This window comes from Chiloscyllium punctatum, chromosome 28 (genome assembly GCF_047496795.1).
Source record: "Chiloscyllium punctatum isolate Juve2018m chromosome 28, sChiPun1.3, whole genome shotgun sequence".
Taxonomy (NCBI): Eukaryota; Metazoa; Chordata; class Chondrichthyes; order Orectolobiformes; family Hemiscylliidae; genus Chiloscyllium; species Chiloscyllium punctatum.
The window spans coordinates 12,302,621-12,330,500 of NC_092766.1; positions in this window are offsets into that span (position 1 = coordinate 12,302,621).

Sequence of the window (27,880 nt, forward strand, 5' to 3'; positions counted from 1 at the left end):
ACCAGGCAGGCAACACACAATACGGGACTTCCGATCCAACTTGCTCATGCTCTATGTACACATGCTCTCACAATCTGTCTCTGTCACCACACATATTCTTGCTTGCACTCTCTCAAACGCACTCACAGCCTCTCCCACACAATGACACTTTCTCTCACAGGCAAGCTCTCTGTTTCACAGACATCCCCTCTCTCTTACACATGCATTCTTTTTTGTCCAGTAGAGTCCTGCTTTGTCTCACCCTCTGAAAGAGTCAATGAGATGGGTTGTATGATATGGTCTACCAGCCTGTGGGACGTACCGCCGATATACCTAACATCACACCATCACTGAAACCCATATATCACAGTATTTGATAATCTGGTAGGTTAAAAATAGGCTTTTTTTTGTGAAATTACTAGGATTCTCTTCGTGGAGACACAGACATCAAAAAGGTTTGCTGAATAGCTTTCAGTATTTTATTTTCTGCTTCTCTCTCTCTTGCATGTTTTTAATGGTAATTATGCTCCTTCTGTGAGGAATGTGTGGCCTCTCCAATTGCATCATTCATTACCTGACAACTGCAGAATACTTTTCATTATTACTGAGTTTATGCTGAGGCAAATCATCATTTATTATTTCTCAATGTCCGTGCTCGACCTCACCCATGTGCGCAGAATCATCTATGTCCTGACTTTGGCAGCCTGCGACTGATGTGTCTGGTTCATAATTATCTTCATCTTTGATCAATTTGCTGCTCGAAAGTGAAATCTAAATATGACACCGAAAAAGTCTGTTGACATTGTTCAAGGTACATTATCTTTTGTGTGAGAAGAATGCCTCTCTACTTTAGATGTAAAACACCAACTGACAACTGAAAATATACATTGGGGCTGCTCTAGAAAGCCAAGTTGCTATTCTGAGGCTGGATGAATGACATTTAAATATGAAGCCTAATGATGTGGGCAATTCATGTTCAAATCCTGCTACAGCAGATGATGATTTGAATTCAATAAAAAATAACCTGGGATTGGAATTTAATGAAGACCATGGAATAATAATTGCTTGATAAAGAAATATCTGCTTCACTAATAAACTTTAAGAAAGGAAATCTGTTGTCCTTACCTCGTCTGGTTTACACGTGTCTTCAAACCCACAGCAATGTGGTTGACACTTAACTGCCCTCTGTGAATAAAGGCGAACCCAGCCACATCCCACTGAAGAATAAAATATAATGCAACCACTCTGTTGTTTTTCCTCTCATCAGACATTGCGGATCATGTCTGGAAACGTGCAGCTGCGCAATATAGCACGGGAGACAGTAGGGCAACGGGAGCAGTTGCAGGGAAGGATCAGACCATGCCAGTAACTCGGATTGACAGCTGCTCAGTGAATTCACTGCCTTCTTTCTTCAATGTCTGTGTTCGCAATTGTCTGTCCACAACCGGAGGTCCGGCCGAAATCCCAGCCGATCTTTTAAGTTCCCAATGGAACTGATCAATGGGTTCGCGCATCCCTACCTCTAGCAGATCACCCACCTCACTGCTGACACACTCAACCCCGTCCTGTAGGCTCTTGACAAATTCCACCAAATAAAGTGATTCAAAACTAGGCAGCATGTTTCGCTGCTCAATCCATAGCCCAGTCAAACTATATCTCTGCTCAACAGTGGTTCACAGGTAAGTATATTTAACATGCCCTCCTTTGGTTTGAATCAAACCATTCGCAATACACCACCTCCTCCTCCCTCCCCACTACCCTTAGACATTAATTTCACAGCTCTGGATACCTCTCAGATACATTCACCTTATAGATTCAAGGCTGTTTGATATCCAGGTGCTAAACTCATTGTCTTTGCAATCTGTTACTTGATCTACCATCAGCCGGAACAGTTGGAATTCAACCCTACATTTTTTGACTGTCACTTCTCCTCTTACACTGGAAACTGCTTGAAGCCAATTCATGAGAATAAGATTTTCATCCCTCACCTCACCTTTAATTCCGCACATCACCAGTATCCCTCATTTGCAGTTGGCCCTTTCCTTCACACATCTTGATTTCCCCTAATTCTCGGTTCTCCATATCTTCCGTTAACCCTCATCTTCATCTTCCCTCTTCTTCAGTTGCCCATAACTGCATTCGCCCTCATCTTCATTTAACCCTCATGTTCAGCTCCCTTCTTCTTCAGTTCCCCTCATCCTCAGTTAAACCTCATTTCCAGTTTGCCTCATCTCACTCCACCTGTATCATCTCCCTTCCCTCTATTTAAACTACTGCTGACTGAAAGCCTCACCTTTGGAAGATCAGACGTTATCGAGTCATGCAGAACAGAACTGTCTCCCCGGCCCATCCAGGCAGTACTGACCTATCCACACTAATTCCTCTTTCTGTCACTTTGTCCCAAGTACTCATCCATGTACTTTGTTGTAAAGGGTATATGTTTCTGGCCTCTCTTGCGCTCCTAGGCAATGTATTTCAGACATCCTACTGCCTTCTGGGTGAAAACAAGTCCTCAAATTACCTCTAAGCCTCCTGCATTTCTTCCTATCTTAAAAGTAAGATCCCCTCATTATTACCCCTTCAACTAATGTATGTAGCCACTTTCTGTCCACCTTGTCTATAGCCCTCATGATCTTTAACATTCATATCAGGACACGTCTCAGCCTTGTGTGCTCTACAGAAAACAACCTGAGCCAATCCAACCTCCTATCATAGATTTGTAAAGCTGAATGTATTTTTTGACAATGCAAACTCAAGGGCCTCATCTGCACTGCATCATTCCACGATTCTGTGCGACTGCTCCATCCCGGGCCACATCCTGGTGAATCTCCTCTGCAGCCCCTCCAGTGCAATCACATTATCCCTGCACATTGCTCTGCAAGTCTTGTTCATCTCAACAGCTATTATCCAGACCCTCGAACTCATGAGAGAAACAAGCACAAGAAAAAGTTAGATTAAAGGCTTGCCCAGGGACCCTGAGATGGTTAATTTGGTGGGCGGGGAGGGGAGGGGGTGTGGGGTGGGTGGGGGGGTGGGGCGTGCAGGTGGTGGTGTGCGAGAAGAGAGGAGAGAGAGAGGATGTGGGTGTGAGTGTGTGTATGTGTGTGCGTGTGTGCGTGTGTGTGCGCGAGAGAGAGAATTCGGTTATAATTGAGACTGAATGATAATTCAAAAAATTGATAGACAATGAGTCAGTGACAGAGAGGAGAAAATAGCGATATCTACTTGTATTTATAACTCTTTTAAAAGTAAGAGAGATGCTGCAGCTGTACAAAACTCTGGTATGGCCACACTTGGAATATTGCATGCAGTTCTGGTTACCTCATTATAGGAAGAATGTGGAAGCTTTGGGAAGGGTTCAGAGGAGGTTTCCCAGGATGGGCGGCACGGTGGCTCAGTGGTTAGCACTGCTGCCTCACAGTACCAGAGACCCGGGTTCAATTCCCGCCTCAGGCAACTGACTGTGTGGAGTTTGCACAGTGTCTCCCGGTGTCTGTGTCGGTTTCCTCCAGGTGCACTGGTTTCCTCCCACAGTCCAAAGATGTGCAGGTCAGGTGAATTGGCCGTGCTAAATTGCCCGTAGGTGAAGGGGTAAATGTAGGGGTATGTTTGGGTTGCACTTCGGCGGGTCGGTATGGACTTGTTGGGCCAAAGGGCCTGTTCCCACACTGTAAGTAATTAAATCTAAAAATGTTGCCTGGTATGGAGGGAAGGTCTTATGAGGAAATGCTGAGGCACTTGAGGCTGATTTCGTTAGACAGAAGAAGTTTGAGAGGTTGACTTAATTATGACAAATGAGACCATCAGTGGGTTAGATTGGGTGGACAGTGTGAGACGTTTTCCTTGGATGGCGATGGCTAGCACGAGGGGACATAGCTTTTAATTGAGGGGTGGTAGATATAGGAAATATGTCAGATGTAGTTTCTTTACTCAGAGAGTAGTAGGGGCGTGGAACACCCTTCCTGCAGCATTAGTATACTCGCCAACTTCAAGGATATTTAATTGATCATTGGGTGACCACATGGATGAAAATGGAATAGTGCAAGATAATTGGACTTCAGACTGGTTCCATAGGTCGTCACAACATCGAGGACTGAAGGCCTGTACTGAAATGTTCTATGTTCTAGAAAGAGAGAGAGAGAGAGAGACACATAGATAGATACATACATACATGCAGAGAGAAAGAAAGAAAGAATTCGGTTATAATTCAAACTGAGTGACAATAAGGGAAAATGATGAACAATGAGTCAGTGGCAGAGAGCAGCAAACAGTGATACGCATTTGTATTTATAACTCTATTAAAATAATAAGGCACTTCTTGAGGTCTTTCACATATCATCAATCAGAATCTTTATTCAGATGACGTGATGCACAATCATGAACGTTCCAAAATGGGGAGGAGGGGTGTGATGGCGAGACAGAGCGAAAGAGAGGGAGAGAGAGGGAGAAAGGGAGAGAGAGAGAGAGACAAAGAGTGAGAGTGAGAGAGGGAGAGAGAGAGCAAGAGAAGGGTGAGACACAGACAGAGACAGAGTGTTTGACAGAGGGTAAGACAGATGAGCAAACACATAGACAAATGGAACACAAAAACTCAACGGGTGATCGAAATCTATGCACGAGATTGGAAGTGGTGGTATAGTGGTATTCATGCCAGTCTGTTAACACAGAAACACAGGTAATGCTCCGCAGATGCGGGTTTACATCACATCGCAGCAGATGTTGGAATTTTAATTCAGTGAAATCTTGGATTAATACTGTAATATGTTGCCAAGTACAAACCTTTTTCCCAGCAAATGACAATACCTGACACTTCATGTTGACTAGTCCAACCCTCTCGTTGCCACTTCCTGAGAGTGGGTCACCACTGCTGAGAATGTTCTCGTCCTCTCATCAATAATCTCAAGCTAAACATCACTGTTCGCCCTTTAGCTCATGTCTTATTTCTGTTTTCCAATTTTCCACGCCATTACTGTCCAGTTGACCATCGCTCACATCTTTCCCTCATAGGAGATCTTGAACATTAGAACATGAGTAGACCGTTCAGACACTTGAGCATGTTGCACTATGCAATAAAATAACAATTTATCCCATGGCGACCTTCACTTCACTTGGCTGCCCTGCTCCCCATAAGATTTTAACAAATCTTTACTTCAAAATCGATTTAATCCCTCCTTACATTTAATCAGCAGCTTGCTGTCCACTGCACTCTGGGGCAACGAACACCATGGATTCACAACCCTTTTAAATCTATCAGGATGTTGCTTAACTGGAACAGCATGTGTAATTAGATTAGTACTTCCCAGAGTAATCCCACGTGTCTCTCCACGTAATTGGAGCAATTGTTTCAGGCCATTTTGATTTTATTCAGGAAGGTAACTCAGTAATTTATTCGAATTTTTGAGAACTTCCTCATTGTCCTGGGTAATTTGAGGAATGTCCAATTCAGAATCATCCGAACTTCGTTCTTCACGTTTCACTGTAACCAATACACCATTCTCCTTTTGCTTTCCTTCCTTGTCAAAATATCTTTGAGCACATTCACATGGCACAAAAGAAACCTGGAGAGTTCTTTCTACCTGGTATTCTTATCAAGTAGTTCACCTCACTCAATTTCCTTTAAATTCGATAAGGCCACCGATCCTTGCCCTCAAAAGTACACATGGCACTGGAATTAACACCAATACTCTGTATTTTATATTCATTAGCAAAATGCTAAGTTTTTGATTGGTTGTCTGCTTACTCTTTCATCATATGCTGTGGTATTTTCAAATGCTGTCTCACCAACTCACCTACTCGATTTAATATTTCCCTAAAATTTTATGCATAGTCCAAATGTGAAGCCTCTGAACTCTGACTCACCACGTTCTCCTTAATTTCAGTGGTCCTCTCATCTCATGGCCAAAAGCTAATTCAAGTGGACTGAATTTGGTAGATTCATTAGGTGCATCCCTTACTGAAAAAAATGGCATTCTTTTATCCCAACTTTAGTATTCTCCTTTTCTTCCTTTCTTCTGCGAGGGCATTCCTCTGCTTTTAATCACAATTCAAACTGTTGCCTTTCCCTTTCACATTCAAACCCTTCCGTTTCAATTATATTTTAGCCATTTCCAAAGATTCTGATGGCATTCCTGGCAATTGTAAATGCTGCGTGATTGCCACAATTATTTCCAATTTCCTTTTTGACACAAACAGCCCCAATTCCAGCTTGTTTTGCCAATTCCAAAGTTTGCCTTGATCATTTTCCATGAAAATCCTGAAGTGACTTCTTTGACTCCTAGAAGACTCTTAGTGAATGCAAGAGGCATTGTTACCCAAGGCCTTGTTTAAATCAACTGAATTCAACACCCATTATGTATAAAACACATCAAACACTTCGCTCACTGTCGTTGAGTCCAACAATCCTCAACCCAACTTGGAATTAGAAATTTTGATCCTGGCAAGAACTCCCAATTGTTATAGACCAGACTAAAAACCTTAAAATATATTCCGAGCATACTCTGGACCCCAACCTTTTCTTATTTTAAAGGCACATGTAAGGTGTTGTGTTCCAGATGCAATTAGATTGGTTAAACTTCCTTGAAGTTAGGCAAAACACACTTTATTCATACACCTTTGCTGAAATACAACAATAGGAAAGAAATTCGAATAACTCCATTGGTGCACTAAACAGAATGATAGATATTTTTATTTACTACTGAACAGTGACTGTTTCAATTCAGTAATATCCCATAAACAAACATCTGACAAAAGACAAGTTCAGAAAGATACATTGTCTCACATGCAACACCTGCAGCAAGAGGAAAAACATCAATAGAAAACTCTGAGACAGAGCAGCATGGAGAGATATACTGCAGCTTCAACCCATGTTTAAGACCCAATAATTGCAACTGAAACAGTAAAACTAAAAATCCTGGTTCTGTGGCAGCTTGCACCTTTCATTTAGACAACTTGTATTGTTCCAACTTAGAACATAGCCCAAGGTCTCACAAAGTATTTACTTTATTGGATCTAAACAGAGAACTCAGAACCTTTGTTTTATAACTTCTCCTCAAAAAAGGACTAAATACACCTTTCAAACCCCTAGCGTTGTCACACTGCTCAGAACAAAGTCTTTTCATTTCTCAATACCTATAAATCTCATCATGCCCCTTAGTTTTGATCCTGTTGACTTCACAGCTTGCTTGTATCTGCTGGGTGTTTGGTTTGCCATCTTCTGTTTGATGCATTGATTAATTGAATGGGCGATGGAAGCGGATATTTCATCATGCTTTTGAAATGACCTCTGAATTTGGACTGATTTGTCACATAGATAAATGTATTTATACAGGTGTTTAAATTAGACAGCATGAATCCAATATGCCCGAAGGTGCAAAATGAATCACGATCTAATCGGTCTGCAATATCAAAGGTATGTAAGACATACACCAGCCACAAAAGTATGAAACTTCCTGATATAGCAAAAAGTAAAATCACAGACTTCTTTCTGTTTTCCATTTCTGGGTCACTGGGATTCCCTCTCTTCGTATGACCTCTTAGGGCCTTGCAGACCTGACTGACTGTCAAAATGTGTCGAACAGTTAGAAAGTTCAACAAAAGTGTTAAAGCAAACGGGAGCAATGGGCTTAAAACCACAGCAAACGAGTCAAATGCCACCCATGCGGCCTCTGCATAATAGCTTGATTTCACATTACATAACCAGGGGACATTGTTAATTATTTTCACAGGCTCATATACAAAGTAATAAGAGATGTTTTTTAAACAGAACAGAATACAGCTTGTTGCAAGAATTATGGTTGCAGTTTTTTTTCAGTGCAACATTTGCTCTTCAGCCTGAGAGAACAAATAGCAACAAATCTATCGAAGGTGAAAGTGACCGTGAACCAGGCCGAACAGTCTCTTGCTGCATGCATGAGGATATCGCAGATGCGGCACACAGGGATGATATCCAGGAAATATACTGGGAAATAATACCAATTGAATTGTCTTAATATAACCTCAGTGATAATGACAGAGAGATCTGCTACTGCCATAGCTACGAGATAGCGAATGGTGCAGTTAGAGAGACCACACTTTACCAGGGACAGGATCACAATCGATATCAAATTAACTGCAAAACAGAAGAGAGAAATGTATGAGAACTGGGAATCATCGCATTCCAGATATTTGCGCCCAGACAATTAGAGATGAAATACAACAGTAAAAACCAGTGGATTGGTATCAGATGTTCAAAAGTTAAAAAGTCTCAACAACAGCCTCAGTCTCTCTCCAATTTAGCAATTTAATAAAGCTGAACCAGCTACCCAGAACCTGGAAAGAAATGGATAAGAAGGCACAATAGAATTCAGAAAATCTGGGACTGTATTCACTGCTCAATTTAGGAGACCCACAATCATGACTTGCACCACTTCCCAAGGAAGGAGTTCAGCTCTCAGCGGCAGGGAATTTCCCAGAGGCAGAGGACTTCTCACAGACGAGGGAACATTCTACAGATCAAAATGTACCATGCTGATATAGAGCATTTCTGAAATTAAGACAGACCTCTAGACTGGGCTATACCTCTGGATCCTCCCACTGTGAGGGACCCCCGCCTGAAGAAGGGCTTATGCCCGAAACTTCAATTCTCCTGTTCCTTGGATGCTGCCTGACCTGCTGCGCTTTTCCAGCAACACATTTTCAACTCTGATCTCCAGCATCTGCAGTCCTCACTTTCTTATACCTCTGGATTGGAATTGCATAATCTTCCTTCGGACAAGATATCATTGTAAGTATCCAGAGATGTCCAGACAAGTGTAGCTGTGGGAAAACTCTTGAAAAGTAAATTCCACAGGATAGGCAATATTGATATGACTCCATCTACTCGCCTGAAAAAAATCAAAACTAGGACCATAATTGAGGAAATTTTGTATCGTCACCAGAAGGAATTTGGAGCATTGCCTCCAAACAGGAGGTCTCTCAATGTACCCAGACACTTGTAGGTATAAGGCACACCCTATCCCATGCACAGATATTACATCCCACGCATCTCAGACCCTTCCTCGTGTCAGTGGACAATCACAAAATTATTACTCTGTAGAATCCTTGCAGTGCAGAAAGAGGCCCTTCAGCCCAACAAATCCACACCTATCTTCCAAAGAGTAACTCACCCAGACCCATTCCTCTACATTTACTCCTGACTAATGCACCTAACTTACACACTCCTGAACACTATGGGCAATTTAGCATGGCCAATTCACCTAACCTGCACATCTTTGGATTGTGAGGAAACCAGAGCACAAGAAGGAAACCCACGCAGACACGGGAAGAGTATGCAAACTCCACACAGACAGTTGCGTGAGGCTGGAATTGAAGCCGGTTTCCTGGCACTGTGAGGCAGCAGTGCTAACCACTGAGCTACCATGTGTCCCATCACAAAATTTTGACTGCTGCCTGAGTTAGGAAACATTGGTGCTGACTCAGAACGTTATCCAAGCGAGGGTAACAACAGATTTGAACTATGCTTCAGCATGGGAGGCTCTCATGGACCCAGTTTATTTTATGCAAAAGTAAACCATTGCATGACAGTTATCTCTGCTCTGGTTTGAAGGTGTCCCAGCACTCAATCCATCAATGGTAATAGGGAAACCTCCTTTTACTCTGATTAAGACAACTCCTGAGATCAACCCACAAAGTTCTAACATGAGCTAAGATGATAAATGCAGGAGGAATGCTCCTGATGGAGTCCTGAACCAGGGCTCACAGTCTAATGACACAAGATAGGTCTGAGATGAGGAGAAATGTCTTCATCTGGAGTACTGAGTCTGTGGAAATCTCGGCTGCAGAAAATATTTTAAGCCAAAACATTGAATGCCTTTGAGAAGGACGTAGATATATAGTTCTAAAGGGATCAAAGAATATTGGGGGAACAAGTGAGAGCTGAGTTGAATGTGCAATCATGATGACATTGAAAGGAGGAGCAAGTTCAAAGGACCAAATGACCAAACCCTGAGTCTACGTTCAATGTTTCGTAACATTATCCTAATAGCCTTTGATACTTCTATAATTCATCAAGCCTGTGAGCCACAAACAGAGTCTTTCTTTTAGTTGAGGCAAGTGAACAAAAACTGCTGATGCCACATAGAACGACAAATAATGCATTGACTTCTCTGAACAATGTCTCGATATAACTAGTTTTAGTAATAAAATGTACAACATTCTCCCTCACAAAAGCAGAAACCTTCCCTGATGCAAATCGATGCAACTTCAATGCTAATGGTCACTTACCAGGGACACCAACCATTGCAAGGATTGTGTAGTATATTTTTGCAATTGATTGCCTGAGAAGATGCATTTTCTCTGCGAATAAAATCCTCCTTCCCTACTCAAACAATCTCTATGACGGAAGGGATGAAATGCTATTTTCCCAGAGTGTTTATACTCAGCAATATCTCCACAGGGATAGCATACTCCTGACATTTATTTTCCAAGTTAGCTTGGTATGACGAAAAGAACAGATTCCAACAGCTGAGGCGATCCCATACGAATATAATATAATTCTCTCTGGCATTAATTTGTAAAACTTCAAAAACCTGAACATGATTTTTTGATTAAAACAATTGGAGTGGCATTAATTCAGTTGGATGTACAATCTGATTCGGGGGAGGGGTGTGGAATAGGTGAGATCACTTGGCTTGGCAGATGGTTTGTGAAGCAGAGCGATAGTAATTCAATTTGCACACCAGCTGAGGTTGCCATGAAGGAGAGTCCTTCTCGACATCTCTGTCCAATAGTTTGTCCTCAACCCACCTTGTAACATAATTTCTTCTCAAACAGCATTACATGAACAACTTTAAACTTCTATCAACAACCTAATCTGCTTGTCTTCACTAGTCTTCTGAACACCCCTGAACATGGTCATCGTTTGATGCACTGATATCGCTATAGCATCCTTTAACCCCAAATAACATTGTCAGCTTCAGTGTAAACCCTAATATTATAAAATCCTATTTCAGAAATCTAAGGACATAAACTCTTAATTTCACACATTGTGTAATATTTGTCTAGTCTCATTTGAGCATCGCTTGCAATATCAACTCCAATACATTAGTGAGCAAATCAAATGTAATGGTTAAGTTTAATTTGTCTTCTGTGTGCTCTCACGATCAAGACAATCATAAACTGTGTCAACCTTCTATTGTGTCAGCCAGGAGGTTCTCATCATATATATTTGGATATGATTAAAATTAATTCTTTTCCAACTCAATTTAACATTCACCGAAACAGATACAATGAGTGGCACACTTTCAGAAGAGAACAAAAATAATGTCACTGAGCATCAGTGGTGGAGCAAGTAGGTGTGTGTTGATATCGTGCCAGCCAAGAGGACTGGGGTAGGGAGAGTGGGGGCTTGTGTCAGGTCTTGGGTGCTAAGGAGACTTTGATCTCAAAGGGGTGGGGCAAGGGGAGACGGGTCAAAATCTGAGGTGGGATGTATTGGTTCCAACTACAAAGTTTGCTGTCAGGCCTGGCGATGGGGATGGGGATGGGGATGGGGGCAGGCGAAGGGATGTAGACAGCTGTGATGGATGTGACGGGTGTGGGGAAAGTGTGTGTTACATACTGTGACATGGATGGTTGAGTACAGAATCTTTGTATTTTGGAACCTTGGGAAGTGGAGCGTGGATTCACTGTATGTGTGGATGTAAAGAGGTCAGAAGTTTGTGCATTTATGAGGGAGTGTAAGGTACATTTGCTTGTCAGTTGAGTGATTAATTTGGCGTTAAAATAGGATTTTAGTAGCGAGACATTTTGAAACTACTTTCTTCATGCCAGTTGTACCCATCGAATTCTTAACCAGATAGCTTTGGAGACTTCAGACATTTCAGCAATTCCTTCAGAGTCTCTTACATTGGGATTTCCAGAGGATAACCGTGCATATAACCCATCTGCCCTTCAGAAGTGGTCCAGAATGGGTCCCTATGTCATCACTTGAAAGAGTTCATCAGTAATCCCGCAGCTCTGTTTTGCAAACAGTTTTTAAAAAAGTATGAATGTGTCAAAATGAGAAATTTGCTTGACTGTTACTCAGAACAAATGAATTCACTTCGAGCTTTATCAGTAATGGCAAAACAACTGTTTTAATAACATAGCTAAGATTAACAAGAGGAGAACAAAGAAATAAGACATCATCTATTATTCAACAACTTACCTCTCCTCTTCAAATTCCCAAACCACACACACACACACACACACACAAAGAAAACTGTGGGATGTTGGCGTCGTTGGCTGGCCAACATTTATTTCCCATCCCTGGTTGCCCCATGAGAAGGTGGCGCTGAGCTGCATTCTTGAACTGCAGCAGTCCTTCTGGTGTAGATTGACACTCAATGCTCATAGGGAAGGTATTACAGCGTTTTGTCCCAACGACAGTGAAGGAATGGCGACATACTTCCAAGTCAGAATCGTGTGTGGCTCTGAGGGGAACTTGAAAGTTCTGGTATTTCCAAGCACATTTAATGCACATGCATTGGACAGAAAATAATGAGGATAAGATAAACAAAGTTCAGGCAATCAACAGTCCATGTGGTTTTAGCTGTGACTGTGGGCCAAGTGCTGGGAGGCAGAAAGAGTGTAGATAGGTTGACACAGACTCGATGCACTGAAATGCTGTATGACTCTACGAATGCCATTTGCCGTTATCTCAATCAGAAAGACCCAGTTCTTACCTTGTTTTCGAATTATTTCTAATTTTGCTGCTAACATTTATTTCATTTTCCTAAGTGAGGAGGGAGAGATGGATGCTTTGTGTCTGCACACTTTGGACGCTTTCCCTCTGTTGCCACTCTGTCACTTTACTTTTGAGCACGTTGCTGCTGGGCACATTTGAGGGCTGTTGTCAGACAGATATTCTTTAACTCAAAGACTGTTAATGCAACGCAGGTTTGATTTCTCCCACTCACTCATTAAAAAAATAGCATTATATTGCACAGCTCAACATTATGCAGTACCTGTTTTGAAACTGCAAAACTCTCGAGGTATTCTAATTGCAACAGTCTAACTGAAGGGTATGGAACTAACAACTTTTTGTCTTTTGCCCGATTGTAAAGCTCTGCTCGTTTTTCTTATCTTCTGATGGCACAAGAGCACAAGAATTAGGACCAGGAGTGGACCAGTCTGCCCGTCGGGCCTGCTTCACCATTCAACAGGATCGTGTCTGATCTGACATCCCTAGCATCCACTCTCCTACCCTTTCCCTCGAATCCTTGACTCCCTTAGATGGATAGATCCAGAAAGAGGCAGGTGGTGGAATTTAAAATAGCAAAACCTCGGAGTAAGAGTCTAATGATGACCATGAATCTATGTTGATTGATGGAAAACCCATCTGGTTTCACTAATGTCCTTTAGGGAAGGAAATTACCATCCTTACCTTGTCTGGCCTACACACAGCAAGTGGTTGACTCTTAACTTCCATCTGGGCAACTAGGGTTGGCTTGGCTAGCGACGCCCTCACCCCATGAGTGAATCATAAAAACACGCTATTGATAGTTTATAAATAAACATAAATAACGTTATGTCCGTTTTAACAGTGTCCTCTAGTATGCTCTGCAAGTTTCAGGCCACAGAAGCCAGAGGATTAGGAATCAGTAATCAATTACAGTTATGCTCGTCGCTTGTATTCTGGCCAGTCCACATTATTCACTCGTCCCTAAATCCGCATCAGGAGCCTGTCATCGTCCTCTTGCTGTTTATCTTGTAATATGAGGAGAAATATCAAACGTCTGGGTTGAATGGTACCCAACATCCCATCACACCCTGGAGACAGAACGTAGAGGGACAATATCATTGTGTTGCTCACCTGTTAACTCTTGAAAGCAACGGGAGATGTGTAGATTAGGGAGATGTGCACATTAGTTCATAACGTGGTTAATGCCAAGGGTCACACTTCCAAAGGAGCAGTGTGGTCACCAAACACAAACACGAGATTAAGTAACTATTTTGGCCTGATTATTTTATGATAAATTATGCTGAAGTCGACTTTTACATGTGTTTCAACAACATCTGGTTACTCTGTGGAGCACTGAGTCCAGTTCTGGTTATGAAGCTGGAGAGGGTTCAGAAGAGATTTACCAGGCTATTATGGGAATGGAGGGTTGAGTTACAAGGGGAGGCTGGATAGGATGGGGCTTTTTACATTGAAAGTTGAGGGGGTGACCTTAGAAAGGTTTCTCAAGCCATGAAAGGTATAGATTAGGTGAATAGTCGCTGTCTTTTCCTTGGAGTGGGGGATTTCAAGACCACAGGGCATATTTTTAAGGCGAGAGGAGGGAGATTTTAAAAAGTCATGGGCAATGTTATTACATGCAGAGTGCAGTCACCGTGTGGAGAGGTGGCAATGCCCGGGTTCAAGCCCCATCTGCTCCAGGTTCACATGTCATAACATCTCTGAACAGGCTGGTGCGAAAAGTTGATTAAAAAAGAGAGAATGGAGTTATGGTGGTGAGAAGACTGATCTGTTGCCCTGTGAGAAACCACGGAATGGAGCAAGTTAAAAAATAAAGCTTGGGTTGGGATGGAGAGAGTGGCAGGTGAAATGCAGATCATTGCATGATTGTAGTTGCCTAAATAGGAGCAGAATTAGGCCATTCAGCCCACCGAGAGAGAGGGAAATGAGTGTGTGTGTGTGTGTGTGAGAGAGAGGTAAATGGGTGCGTGTGTGTGTGAGAGAGAGGGAAATGGGTGCGTGTGTGTGAGCGAGCGGGAAATGGGTGTGTGTGTGAGAGAGAGATGGAAATGGGTGTGTGTGTGTGTGAGAAGGAAATGGGTGCGTGTGTGAGAGGGAAATGGGTGTGTGTGTCTGGGCGGGGATGTGTTTGTGTGAGGGAAATGGATGTGTGTGGGTGGGGGTGTGTGTGTGAGAGAGAGGGAAATGTGTGTGTGTGCGTGTTTTTGAGAGAGGGAAATGGGTGCGTGTGTGCGTGTGAGAGAGAGAGAGGGAAATGGGTGTGTGTGTGTAAGAGAGAGAGGGAAATGGGTGTGTGTGTGAGAGAGAGGGAAATGGGTGTGTGTGAGAGAGAGGGAAATGGGTGTGTGTGAGAGAGAGAGGGAAATGGGAGGGTGTGTGTGTATGAGAGAGAGAGGGAAATGGGTGTGTGTGTGTGTGAGAGAGAGGGAAATGTGTGTGTGTGTGTGAGAGAGAGGGAAATGGGTGTGTGTGTGAGAGAGAGAGGGAAATGGGTGTGTGTGAGAGAGAGAGAGAGAGGGAAATGGGTGTGTGTGAGTGTGTGAGAGGGAAATGGGTGTGTGTGTGAGAGAGGGAAATGGGTGTGTGTGTGAGAGAGAGAGAGGGAAATGGGTGTGTGTGTGTGGGCTGGTGTGTGTGTTTTAGGGAAATGGGTATGTGTGCATTTGTGTGTGTGGGCGGGGATGTGTGTGTGTGAGGGAAATGGGTGTGTGTGTGTGTGTGGGCGGGTGTGTATGTGTGTCAGGGAAATGGGTGTGTGTGTGTAATTTTGTGTGGGGGAAATGAGTGTGCATGGGCGGGGGTATGTGTGTGAGAGTGTGTGGGGGGAAATGGGTGTGTGCGTGTGTGAGGGAAATGGGTGTGAGTGGGCGGGGTGTGTGTGTGAGGGAAATGGGTGTGAGTGGGCGGGGTGTGTGTGTGAGGGAAATGGGTGTGAGTGGGCAGGGGTATGTGTGTGTGAGGGAAATGAGTGTGTATGGGCGGGGGTATGTGTGTGAGAGTGTGTGGGGGGAAATGGGTGTGTGCGTGTGTGAGGGAAATGGGTGTGAGTGGGCGGGGGTATGTGTGCGTGAGGGAAATAGGTGTGTGTGTGGGGGGAATGGGGGTGTGTGGGCGGGGGTGTGGGTGTGTGAGAGGTAAATGGGTGCATCTGGGAGGGGGTGTGTGTGAGGAAAATGTGTGTGTGTGGGCAGTGGTGTGTGTGTGGGAAATGGAGGTGTATATGGGCGGGGTGTGTATGTGTGTGGGAAATGGGTGTGTGTGTGGGCCGGTGTGTGGGAAATGGGGGTGTATGTGGGCGGGTGTGTGTGTGTGTGTGTGTGTGTGTGTGTGGACGTATGTGTGTGTCTGTAAAGAATGGATGTGTCTGTGAGGGAAATGGGTGTGTGTGGATGTGTGTGTGTGTGGACGTATGTGTGTGTCTGTAAAGAATGGGTGTGTCTGTGAGGGAAATGGGTGTGTGTGTGTGGGAAATGGGGGTGTGTGTGGGCAGGTGTGTGGGTGTTTGTGTGTGTGTGCATGTGGGAAATGGGTGTATGTGTGGGCGGGGTGTGTGTGTGTGGGAAATGGGTGTGTGTGGGAAATCGGGATGAGTGTGGATGGGTGGGTGGGAAGTGGGGGTGTGTGTGAGGGAAATGGGTGTGTGTGCGTGGGGTGTGTGTGGGAAATGAGGGTATGGGTGGGTGGGTGGGAAATGGGTGTGTGTGGGCGGTGGTGTGTGTGAGGGAAACGGGTGTGTGTGGGCGGGGGTGTGTGTGTGTGGGCGGGGGTGTGTGTGTCTGGGCGGTGGTGTTTGTGGGCGGCGCTGGGTGTTGTGCATGGGGGGTGTGTGTCTGGGAAATGTTTGTGGTGAGGTATGTGTGAGTGAGACAGGAAGGCTGGGTTGGCAGAGGGAGACATGGTGCCCGTCACTCTGCAGAGATTCTTGCCCAGTTGCTGACTGAGCTGTGTCTGGAACTAACGGTGCCCTCTCTCTGCCTCCCACTCTCTGTCTCTTGCCACCCTCTTTTCTCTCCGCCCCTTTCTCTGTCTCACTCTCTCCACTTCCCTCTTTCTGCCTCTCTCTCTCTCTCCCCCACTCCTCTCTTTTTCTGTCTGTCTCCCCTTCTCTCTCCACCCCCAATTTCTCTGTCTCTCTTATGTTCCTCCGTCATCACTGCCTTTCTGTCTGTGTGTGTGTGTTTGTCTCTCTCTCTCTGTCTCCACCCTCAATTACTCACTCTGTCTTTCCGTCCCTCTCTCTCGCTCTGTGTATGTCTCTCTCTCTCTCCCTCTCTGTGTCTCTCTGTCTCTGTCTCTCTCTGTCTCTCCATCTGTGTCTCTCTCTCTTTCTCTGTCTCTCTCTGTCTCTCCATCTGTGTCTCTCTGTCTATCCATCTGTGTGTCTGTGTCTGTCTCTGTCTCTCTCGCTCTCTCTCTCTCTCGCTCTGTCTCGCTCTGTCTCTCGCTCTGTCTCTGCCAGTCTCTGTCTCTCCATCTGTGTCTCTCTATCTCTCCATCTATGTGTCTATCTCTGTCTCTCTCTCTCATTCTGGCTCTCTCTGTCTCTCTGTCTCTCTCTCTCTCTCTCTGTCTATCTCTCTCGCTCTGTCTCTCTCTGTCTCTCTGTCACTCAATCTCTCTCTGCCTCTCTCTCTGTCTCTCTCTCTTTCTCTCTCTCTCTCTCACTCTGTCTCTCTCTGTGTCTCTCTGTCTCTCTGTCTCTCTCTCTCTCTCTCTCTCACTCTCACTCTGCCTGTGTCTCTCTGTCGCCCACTCACCCAGGTCACAGCCACCAACTATTCCATATCTGTGCCATTGTGGGTACCCACTTTCAGCTGGAGGCCATAGTCCTGGATATGTCAGGCCGTCACACCTGGCTGCTCGCCCACACGCCGCTCCCATCCCTGGGGGGCACCCTGGGGGTGGTGCTGTTCTCTGTCATCCTCAACTGCCTGGTCATTGGCGCCTTCGTCCTGCACTTGCTCTGGGCTCCACAATCCTCCCCGTTTCTGCAGAGCCATGTCCTCGGTCGCTTCAAGCAGAATTGGGAGTGACACGCCTCGTATTCGCACCACCCCCATCCCACGCTGCCCTCACCCCTCCCTGCTTCTGCCAACTCAGACCCTGTCCACCATTCCTGGCGTCATGCCTCCCCACCGGCATTGATGGGATTCGATCCTTCTCTGACCAAGCTAGCGCACCCTCTCCCCCACCCCCCAGACAATTTGTTGGGCTTCCTCCTTCCTCTGGGCTTTTGCCCTCCCACTGGCACTGCCCTTACCCCAGCCCTCCTGCTCCCTTGGGCATTGAGCGATAGTGGAATGCCCACCTGGAGCACTGGACGAGGGGACTGTGGGATGCCTGCGGTGATGGAAGGGCTGGCACAGGCCCTTGGGGGCAGAACGGTATCTATAAGTTAGTCGCACACTCTCTCGCCACTTATCGCTCCCTCCACCCCCACCCCCCCCAAAGTCGCCACTTCAAAAACCCACTGAGGCAATTCTCGGCCCTCGTTTAACATGATCGCCAACTGACCAGCGGCTGGGACGACGTGTCCATGGCTCTGGGTAAGGAGGACAAAGAGAGCCGGTCAACAGCTGCAATTTCCTGTCACCTTGCTGCCCCCTCAGCCCCCACCCGCGTCAGGGAGAGGAATCCACCAGGCACCACCAACCTCCCTCTGAGGTGCCCCCTAGCGGTGGGTGAGGCGTGGCACACCGGGATGGAAAGTGATGCCACAAGTTGGGTGCACAGGGCACCTGTGTGCTTTTCTGACTGGGGTGCTCCCCACTTAATAACGCACAGAACTATCTTCTACTTACTGCACTCTCTAATGCCATTAAACTGCGTATCTGAAAGTTTTTCTGGAGCGGTTAAACTCCGGCTCGCTTTTGAACGCAATATTTGTCGGGATTGCCTGATTGAACGTTGTATCCAACCCAGTTCCTTATATTGTGTTAACCTAAGGATTAAGGGCTGACTGTCTTGTCAGGGTATAATGGAGTGACTGGCACATGGTGAAAAGAGGCAAGGTTTAAGCATCTTCAGGGCACCTAACCTTGGACTGTCTTCTGGAAGAACAGGAAGAGGTTACCACAGTCTGGCATGACCTGGAAAATATCTTGTGCCAACAAGTGGCAAATAACATCTGCGCCTTGCAGTTGCCCTGAAATGACCATCTCCAACAAGCATTCGTCCCTTGATATTCAATGGTATCACCGTCACTGAATGCCCAAAGGTTTCGTCACCTCCAGGGCACCTAACCTTGGACTGTCTTCCAAAAGAACAGGAAGAGGTTACCACAATCGATTGAAGGTTGGCTGGCTCAGAAAGCAACGGAAAGCGCAAATGGCCCAATTTCTGGTGGGTAGGGATGTGTGCCACAGGCTTTGAACTTGTTCGAATGTCTAGGCCCCAGTTTGGTACTTGTTGGCAACAAGGGAGAGAGAGAGACTGGTTAAGTGGGCAAAGGTGAGGTAAGCGGAGTAGCGTTTTGGGGGAAATGTGAACTCGGCTGGAAGAATTCTTTAACTAGAAGGGACTTAACAAAACGATGAGAGGTTTGCAAGAGAGCTGGGGAGTCAAGTGCATGACTTATGAGGGAAGCTAATCTAATGTGGTTTATTGTAAGGGGAAAACCAATGGGGTTAGGCTTCACTTTATACAGATGAGACATCATCTGACGCACCGAATTGGCTTCCTTATTTAAGAAAATCTGTAAGGTAGTTCAGAGAACATTCACCTGACTGATACCAGGGATGGGCAGCTTGTCTTATGACAACAGATTGGATAAACTCGCCTTGTATCCCCTGGAGCTTTACCCCGTTCTAGGAAGGATGTTATTAATTTGGAGAGGCTTTGGAAAAGATTAACTCAGCATGGTTCTGTGAAGGGAAGATGTGAGACATAAAAACAGACTGGGGCATTTTTCACTGGAGGTCGAGGGGAGACCTTTATAAAATCACGAGGGGCGTGGATAAGGCGAATGATGAGGGAGCTTTCCCTAGGAGGGAGGAGCTTAAAACTAGCTGGCATATTTTTAAGGTGAGCGGGGAAAGATTTAAAAAGGACATGAGGGACAACTTTTTTTTTAAAATATGGAGAGTGGTTCGTGTAAGTGTGTGGAATGAGCTGCCAGAGGAAGTGATGGATGCTGGTACAGGTAAAATGTTTGAAAGACATTGGGATAAGTACATGAACAGGGAAGGTTTGGAGGGATATAGGTCAGGAGGAGGCAGGTGGGACTAGTTTACTATGGTGTGTGATGGGTTGGTGGTGACTTAATGGAAATGTATAAGATCTTGAGGGGTGTTGAGTGGATGGAGGTGAGCAGAAGGTTACCTCTCTTGGGAGAATGGTTGGAAAATCAGGGGATGAGTGACCTACCAGTAATTTATAGGTTAGCATGTGTCTATGCAGCAAGACCTGGGCAATATCCAGCTTGTGCCAACAAGTGGGAACTAGCAATTGCTCTGTAATGACCATCTCCAAGAAACTAGCCATCATCCCTTGATGTTCAATGGTATCACCATCACTGAGTGCCCAAAGCTCAACACCCTGGTGTTTATCATTGACCATGGACTGCCCCTATAAACACAGTGGCTACAAGAGCTGGGCCAGAGGTGAGTATCTCACCCCCAAAACCTGGCCCACCACCCACAAGGCACAAGTCAAGAGCTTGGTGGCATACTCCCTGCTTGCCCTGGACGGGAGCAGCTCCAACAACATTTGAGAAGCTCAACACCATCCAGGACAAAGCAGACTTGATTGGCACCACATCGACTCCCTCCACCACCGACGCTCAGCCGCAGCAGTGGGTACCGTCTACAAGGTGCACTGCAGCAACTCGCCAAGGCTCCTGTAGACAGCATCTTCCAAACCCGTGACCTCTGCCATTTACAGGACAAAGGGGTTTCAGAATAATGGGAACACCAGCAACTTCCCCTCTGAGCCCCTCACTACCCTGACTCAGAATGACTTCCGACAATCAAATTAGAATAATGGTCTTGCACTCCAATGGAATGGGATCAGTTGATGGCCACCTCAAAGCTGCTTTGCATCCCTGGCAAGTCACCTGACTTTCGACACCGCCAGGTCAACCACATTCCCACCTGTTCCTCTTTCTGATTGGTCTCCGACGCCCAAGTTCCTTATTTCGGCAATGAGGATTGGTCAAGACGATACAGTGGTCATCCAAATGGAGGGCATGCAGCCAATGTTGACTGTTATTTCCTCCTTTGGCCAGGAAGAATGGACTCGTGGATGGAATTAACCGGTATTAAACATGTAACTTTGAGGAATGGTTTCGTTGCTTTGATTTTTTTGAAGTCAGTGCCACGTGGGCGCACGTGTCCTTGTGCTCCCATTTTCCTGACCTGGCAACATCCTTGTAAATTCTCTCTCTCGCACAGTCTCGGTGATGAAGTGACCAGAACGTGCACAGTGCTCTGGTAGCGTCCTAACTCATGGTACTGCCCGTTGCCACATAAACCCCCTCCTCTTGTGCTTTGTATCTTACTGTCCCGACCTGCTGAGCGCTGGGCACTTGCTCCAACGTCCCTTACCTTCCAAATGCCTCTGTGTTCCCCATATTGCTTGTCCTAGTACAGGCCTGAAGGACCAAATGGCCTACTCCTGCACTTATATTCTAAGTTTACTCTCCGTTACCTGGCTGAGTAAGTATTATCATGTCTTGAATTCCATTTGCCAGGTCATGCACATACGCCACAACAACACTGTAAGCTGCTTGGGGCTCACTGAAATCCGCCATCTTTTCCCGAAAAAATCTGTCCACCATTACCAAACAGAAATCACCGGAGGAAGTGAAGAAGGCGTTTGGTATGCTCACCTCCCACGGGTGGCATGGTGGCTCAGTGGTTAGCATTACAGCCTCACTGTGCCAGAGACTCGGGTTCGATTCCATCCTTGGGTAGTTGCCTGTGCGGAGTTTGCACATTGTCCCCATATCTGTGTGGGTTTCCTCTGGGTGCTCTGGTTTCGTTCCAAAGATGTGCAAGTTCGGTGGGTTAACCATGCGAGCTTGCCCATAGTGTTAGGTACATTAGTCAGAGGGAATGGGTCTGGCAGGGTTACTTTTTGCTGGGCCGAAGGGCCTGTTTCCATGCTGTAGGGAATCTTATCTAATCTTTATTAGTCATAGTATTGAGTACAGGAGTTGGGAGGTCATGTTGTGGCTGTACAGGACATTGGTCAGGCCACTATTGGAATATTACTTGCAATTCTGGTCTCCTTCCTATCGGAAAAATGTTGTGAAACTTGGAAGGGGTAAGAAAAGATTTACAAGGATGTTGCCAGGGTTGGAGGATTTAAGCTATAGGCTGGGGCTGTTTTCCCTGGTGCGGGGGAGGCTGAGGGGTGACCTCATAGAGGTTTACAAAATCATGAGGGGCATGGATATGGTTAATAGACAAAGTCTTTTCCCTGAGGAAAGGGAGGGAGTCCAGAACTAGAGGGCGTAGGTTTAGGGTGAGAGGGGAAAGATATAAAAGAGACCTAAGGGGCAACGTTTTCACACAGAGGGTGGTACGTTTATGGAATGAGCTGCCAGAGGAAGTGGTGGAGGCTGGTACAATGGCAACATTTAAGAGGCATTTGGATGGGTATGTGAATAGGAAGGGTTTGGAGGGATATGGACTAGATTGGGTTGGGATATCGGGTCAGCATGGACGAGTTGGACCGAAGGGTCTGTTTCTGTGCTGTACGTCTCTATGAGTCTATGATTCTGTAACTCAGCAGGTCTGACAGCATCTGTGGAGAGAGCAGTGAGAGCAGTGGTGCAGTGCCCCTTGTTCAGGACTGATTGTAGCCATGAGAAGGTCGGTGTGTACATGCTGAGGATTGGGTGGGGTAAGGGGAGGGAAGGAAACAGTAGGTGGAGCCCAGAGAGAGAAAAAAAAAGGTTGGGCCAACAACAGCGTTGGAGGCATGGTGGCTCAGTGGTTAGCATGGCTGCCTCACAGCGATTGGGACCTGGGTTTGATCCCAACCTCGTGTGACTATCTGTGTGGAGTTTGTACATTCACCCTCCCCCCACCCCGCCCCGTGTCTGCGTGGGTTTCCTCCGGGTGCTCCGGTTTCCTCCCACAAACCAAAGATGTGTTGGGCAGGTGAATTGGCTGTGCTAAATTGCCCATAGTGTTGGGTGCATTAGTCAGGGGTAAATATAGGATGGGGAATGGGTCTGTGTGGGCTACTCTTTGGAAGGGTCAGTATGGATTTGTTGGGCTGAAGGGCCTGTCTCCATGCTGAAGGAACCTTAGGCTCAGAGACGGAGCTGGAAGCCAGGCTGCAAACATGTAGGGGTGGCATGGTGGCTCAATGGTTAGCACTGCTGCCTCACAGCACCAGGGTCCCAGGTTCAATTCTAGCTGCTGGTGACTGTCTGTGTCGAGTTTGCACATTCTCCCTGTGTCTGTGTGGGTTTCCTCCCACTGTCCAACGATGTGCAGGTCAGCTGAATTGGCCCTGCTAAATTGCCCATAATGTACCTAACACTATGGTGTGTATACATTAGTCAGAGGAAATGGGTCCAGGTGGGGTATTCTTCAAAGGGTCGGTGTGGACTTGTTGGGCCGAAGGGGCTCTATTCCTGATAAAGGCCTTTTGCCCAAAACACCGATTTTCCTGCTCCTCGGATACTGCCTGACCTGCTGTGCTTTTCCAGCACCAGTCTAATCTAGACACTGGTTTCCAGCATTTGCAGTCCTTGTTTTTACCTTGTTGGGCCGAAGAGCCTGTTTCCACACTGTAGGGAATCTAATAGAATGGATAAAGATCAGCTTGGGTGAATCAATAAGCTAAAATGGAGACAATTAGTGGCTGACAACAGATTTTTTTTCTGGTATCCGCTCACGCGGTGACCAAGCTTGATGTGTGGGGAGGTTGGGGTAAAGATTTCAGAGAAAGCACTCAAGCCCTGAAATTATTGAACTTGAGATTGAGCCCAGAAGGCGGCCAAGTGGAAAATGAGGTGCTGGTCGTCCAATTTGCACTGAGCTTCCCTGGAGCGCTGTAAGTAGGCCTAAGTTAGCGATGTTGGCCAGTGATAGGTAACAGGGTCATTTTGTTTCAGACAGAGTACAGGTGTTCTGCAACGCAACACCCAAACTACGTTTTGTCTCCCTAATGTAGAGGAGACCACATTGTGAGCAGCGAATACAGTACATTGGACTGCTGGTACAGCTGGAAAGTATGTTCGAGAGGGTTGAAAAGTGAAGGTGGAGGAAGTAAACAGGTCGATATTAACACCTCCTGCAGTTACTTGGGAAGGTGGTGTGGGCAGTGGAGGAACAGTGGACCAAGATGTAGAGGAACCAGTAACTTGTGGAAGGCTGAGAAGGGCAGGGGGTACTTGTCTGGTGGTGCCATCCAATTGCAATTACACTGTTACCACTGCAATCGTTCACTGGACTCAGCCATTGCAGCATCTTGGTCTTTTCGAAAGATACTCGAATTGGCGTTCAATGAAATTTGCAGTTTGTGATTGGCAACTTTTTCCTTCGTTTCCAAGATGGAAGAAGATTTGCTAGAATACTGTTTGTTTTTTAACGTAAACAGTTGAGAAAAAAAACCAAAACTTGGCTTGTTGTGCCCATTCCAGTGGAAAACCATCTGCAAAGGGTGGTGGCTCCACACCATCCTGCGGTAGCGCCACCAGCAGGCTCGGAGGACTAAACCTGGAAACTGCTGCTTACTCGACACCGCCACCTAGTGGTGAGGATGAGGATGTACACCAGTCACAGCGCCACCCCGCGGCGGGTTGAAGATCTACATGTCTGAGAGTGTGTCTCGATGTCCATGAGAGAAAATACATGTGACTGTGACAGAATGTGTGTCAGTGTATGTGAGAGAGATGGTAGTATGCATGAGAAAATAGGTGAGTGTGGAAGAGAGTGTCGATGAAAGAATGATTTGGAGATGCCGGTGTTGGACTGGGGTGTACAAAGTTTAAAATCACACAACACCAGGTTATAGTCCAATAGGTTTAATTGGAAGCACTAGCTTTCGGAGCGCTGCTCCTTCATCAGGTGGTTGTGGAGTACACAATTATAAGGCACAGAATTTAGAGCAAAGGTTTACAGTGTGATGTAACTGAAATTATACATTGAAAACTACCTTGATTGTCTGTTGAATCTTTCATCTGTTTGAATACGATGATGGTTTCATATCTTTCATGTGTAAATCACAAAACCTTTTAAAAAAGTTGCTGTAACAATGGGGCATTAGCTAAACAATATGTTGAAGGTGTTAGCCCCCTCCCCCCCCCCCCCCCCCCCCCGGCCGTGTTCTCTGTCTATGCCATGATGTTTAGATTGATTCTAATCTACAAAGTGAGAAAACAGAGTTTTACATGAATTCATGCAGTTTTTGAGCAGAGTCCAATGTAACTCTGCAAAGACACACACACAGGCTCTCCTATACACACACATACACACGGACACACATATACACAGACACACACACAGACACACACACACACACACTCACACAGCCATCCTCTCAGAGACTTAGACCACTCTACACTCTTGCACACACATATGCACTCTCTCTCACAGACACTCACAACCCCCCACCCCAGACATGCACACACAGACAAAGACCCATATATATTTTGTGGGGTGAATTTGTACTTGCAGAGTTACATTGCACTTTGCTCAAAAACTGCATGAATTCATGAAAACTCTGAGCTCAAAAACTGCATGGAATCATGTAAAACTCTGTTTTCTCACTTTTTAGATTAGAATCAATCTAAACACTGTGGCATAGACAGAGAACACAGGGGGCCAACACCTTCAACATATTGTCTAGCTAATGCCCATTATTACAGCAACTTTTTAAAAAGGTTTTGTGATTTACACATGAAAGAAGTGAAACCATCATGGCATTGGAACAGATGAAAGATTCAACAGACAATCAAGGTATTTTTCAATGTATAATTTCTGTTACGTCACATTGTAAACTTTTGCTATAAATTCTGTTCCTTAGAATTGTGTCCTCCACTATCACCTGATGAAGGAGCAGCTCTCCGAAAGCTTGCTCCGATTAAACCTGTTGGACTATAACCTGGCGTTGTGTGATTTTTATCTCTGGAAGAAAGAATTTCTGAGTAAGGCCTGTGTGTATCAATAACCATGTGAGAATGTGTAAGAGTGTATTTGAGTGTGTGTATATATGTGTGAGTGAATGTGTATTACTGTGTGTAAGTGTGACAGCATTGATTATAAAGTCAAAGAGCATGGAAAAAGATCCTTCAGTACAACCAGTCCACGCCAAGCATAATCCCAAACTAAACTGGTCTCACCGGCTTGCACTTGGCCCGTATCCCTCCAAACCTTTCCTATTCATGTACTTATCCAAATATCTTTTAAACATTCTAACTGTACCCACATTCACCACTCCCTCTGGAAGTTCATTCCACAAGCAAACTACTGACTGTACAAAAATAAATGTCTTCTTAAAATCTTTCTTCTCTTATCTTAAAAGTAACACCTCAGTCTTGAAATCCCTCCTCCTAAGTAAGGGACATCTACTATTCACCTTATTTATACCCTTATGACTTTATAAACCCCTACAACATCATCTCTCAATGTTCTACCTTACAGTGAAAGATGCCCCACTCTCCAGTCACAGCGACTTCCCAGTGAATCTCTTCTGAACACTCTCCAACTTAATAATATCTTTCCCATAACAGGGAGAACAGAACTGGATGCAGTACTCCAGAAGAGTTCTCACCAATGTCCTGTACAACATCAACAGGACGTCCCAACTCCTATACTCAAAGATCTGAAGTAATGAAGGCAAGTGTGCTACATGTGACACAAACTTTGAAGAATCATGTCCCGAACCCCTCAGTCTATCTGTTCTACAACACTACCCAGGGCCCTAATATTAATTGCATAACCCTTCCTCTTGTTTGTTTACTGAAATGCAATTTATCAAAATTAAACTTCATTTCCACTCCTCAGCCCATTGGTCCAATTGATCAAGATCGTGTAATCTTAGATAAACCTCATCACTGTTCACTCTACCACCAATCTTGGTCTCATTTGCAAACATACCAACCATGTCTTCTATATTCTCATCTAAATCATTTAAAGAAATGACAAACACAAAATGGACCCAGCACAGGTCTCTGTGGAACTCTGTTGGTCAGAGGCCTCCAATCTGAAAAACAACTCTCCATCACCACTCTCTGTCTCCTGCCATCAAGCCAATTTTGTATCCAATTGGCTAGCTCACTCTGAATCCCATTTGACTTTAGTCTAATTAGTCTACCATGTGGAATCTCATCAAAGGCTTTACTAAAGTCCACATAGACAATGTCTACCGCTCTGCCTCATCAATCTTCTTAACTTCCTCAAACAACTCAATCAAGTTTGTGAGATGCAATTTCCCTCGCAGAAAACCAAGCTGACTATCCCTAATCAATCCTTGCCCCTCCAAATGCATATAAATCTATTCTTTAAAATGGCGGTGCTCGCACCCGACATAGCGCACTAGTTGGAGGATGCTCAGGTGTGGAGTCCGTGGACCATGTATATATTGGGTGTGGGTGCTTGCACTCCCCTTTTGATTCTCTCTGAAAACTTCTCCTCTGGTTTTGGTTGCACTTCAGTCCCATCTTTGGGCACCCGGTGCAGAGCGGGAAGGGTCGGACCTGCTCGTGGGCCTGGGGGCTCCCGGGCCTGGCCAAACTGGCCATAAACAAGTCCAGGCAGAGGGCTGTGGAGAGGGTCGTTAGGGCCGACTGCCTGCCCCTCTTCCACGGTCACATCAGAGCCTGGGTTTCTCTGGAGAAGGAGCACGCGGTGTCCACCAACACCCTGGAGTTGTTCAGGGAGAGGTGGGCGCCGCAGGGAGTGGAGTGTATTATTTCCCCCTCCAACTCTATGTTGATTTAATCCCTCCCCTCCCCTTCACTGTTTGATCACACAGCATTGCCCTTTGAGACTTGAGTGTTTCCTTTCTTCCAAGAGGTGGTACACAAATAAAGATTTACACACTTGTCTTTCACCGTGTCTGACACCTGCACACTCACGACCTGAGTGCGGGGGAAAAATAAGCACTACAGCTGGCAGACAGTAGTAAGAAAAAAAGAAAATAAAATCAAATCTTTCAGCATCGCTTTCAACAATTTACCCACCACTGAAGTCAGAATCATGTTGACATTTTAAAAGCATGTTT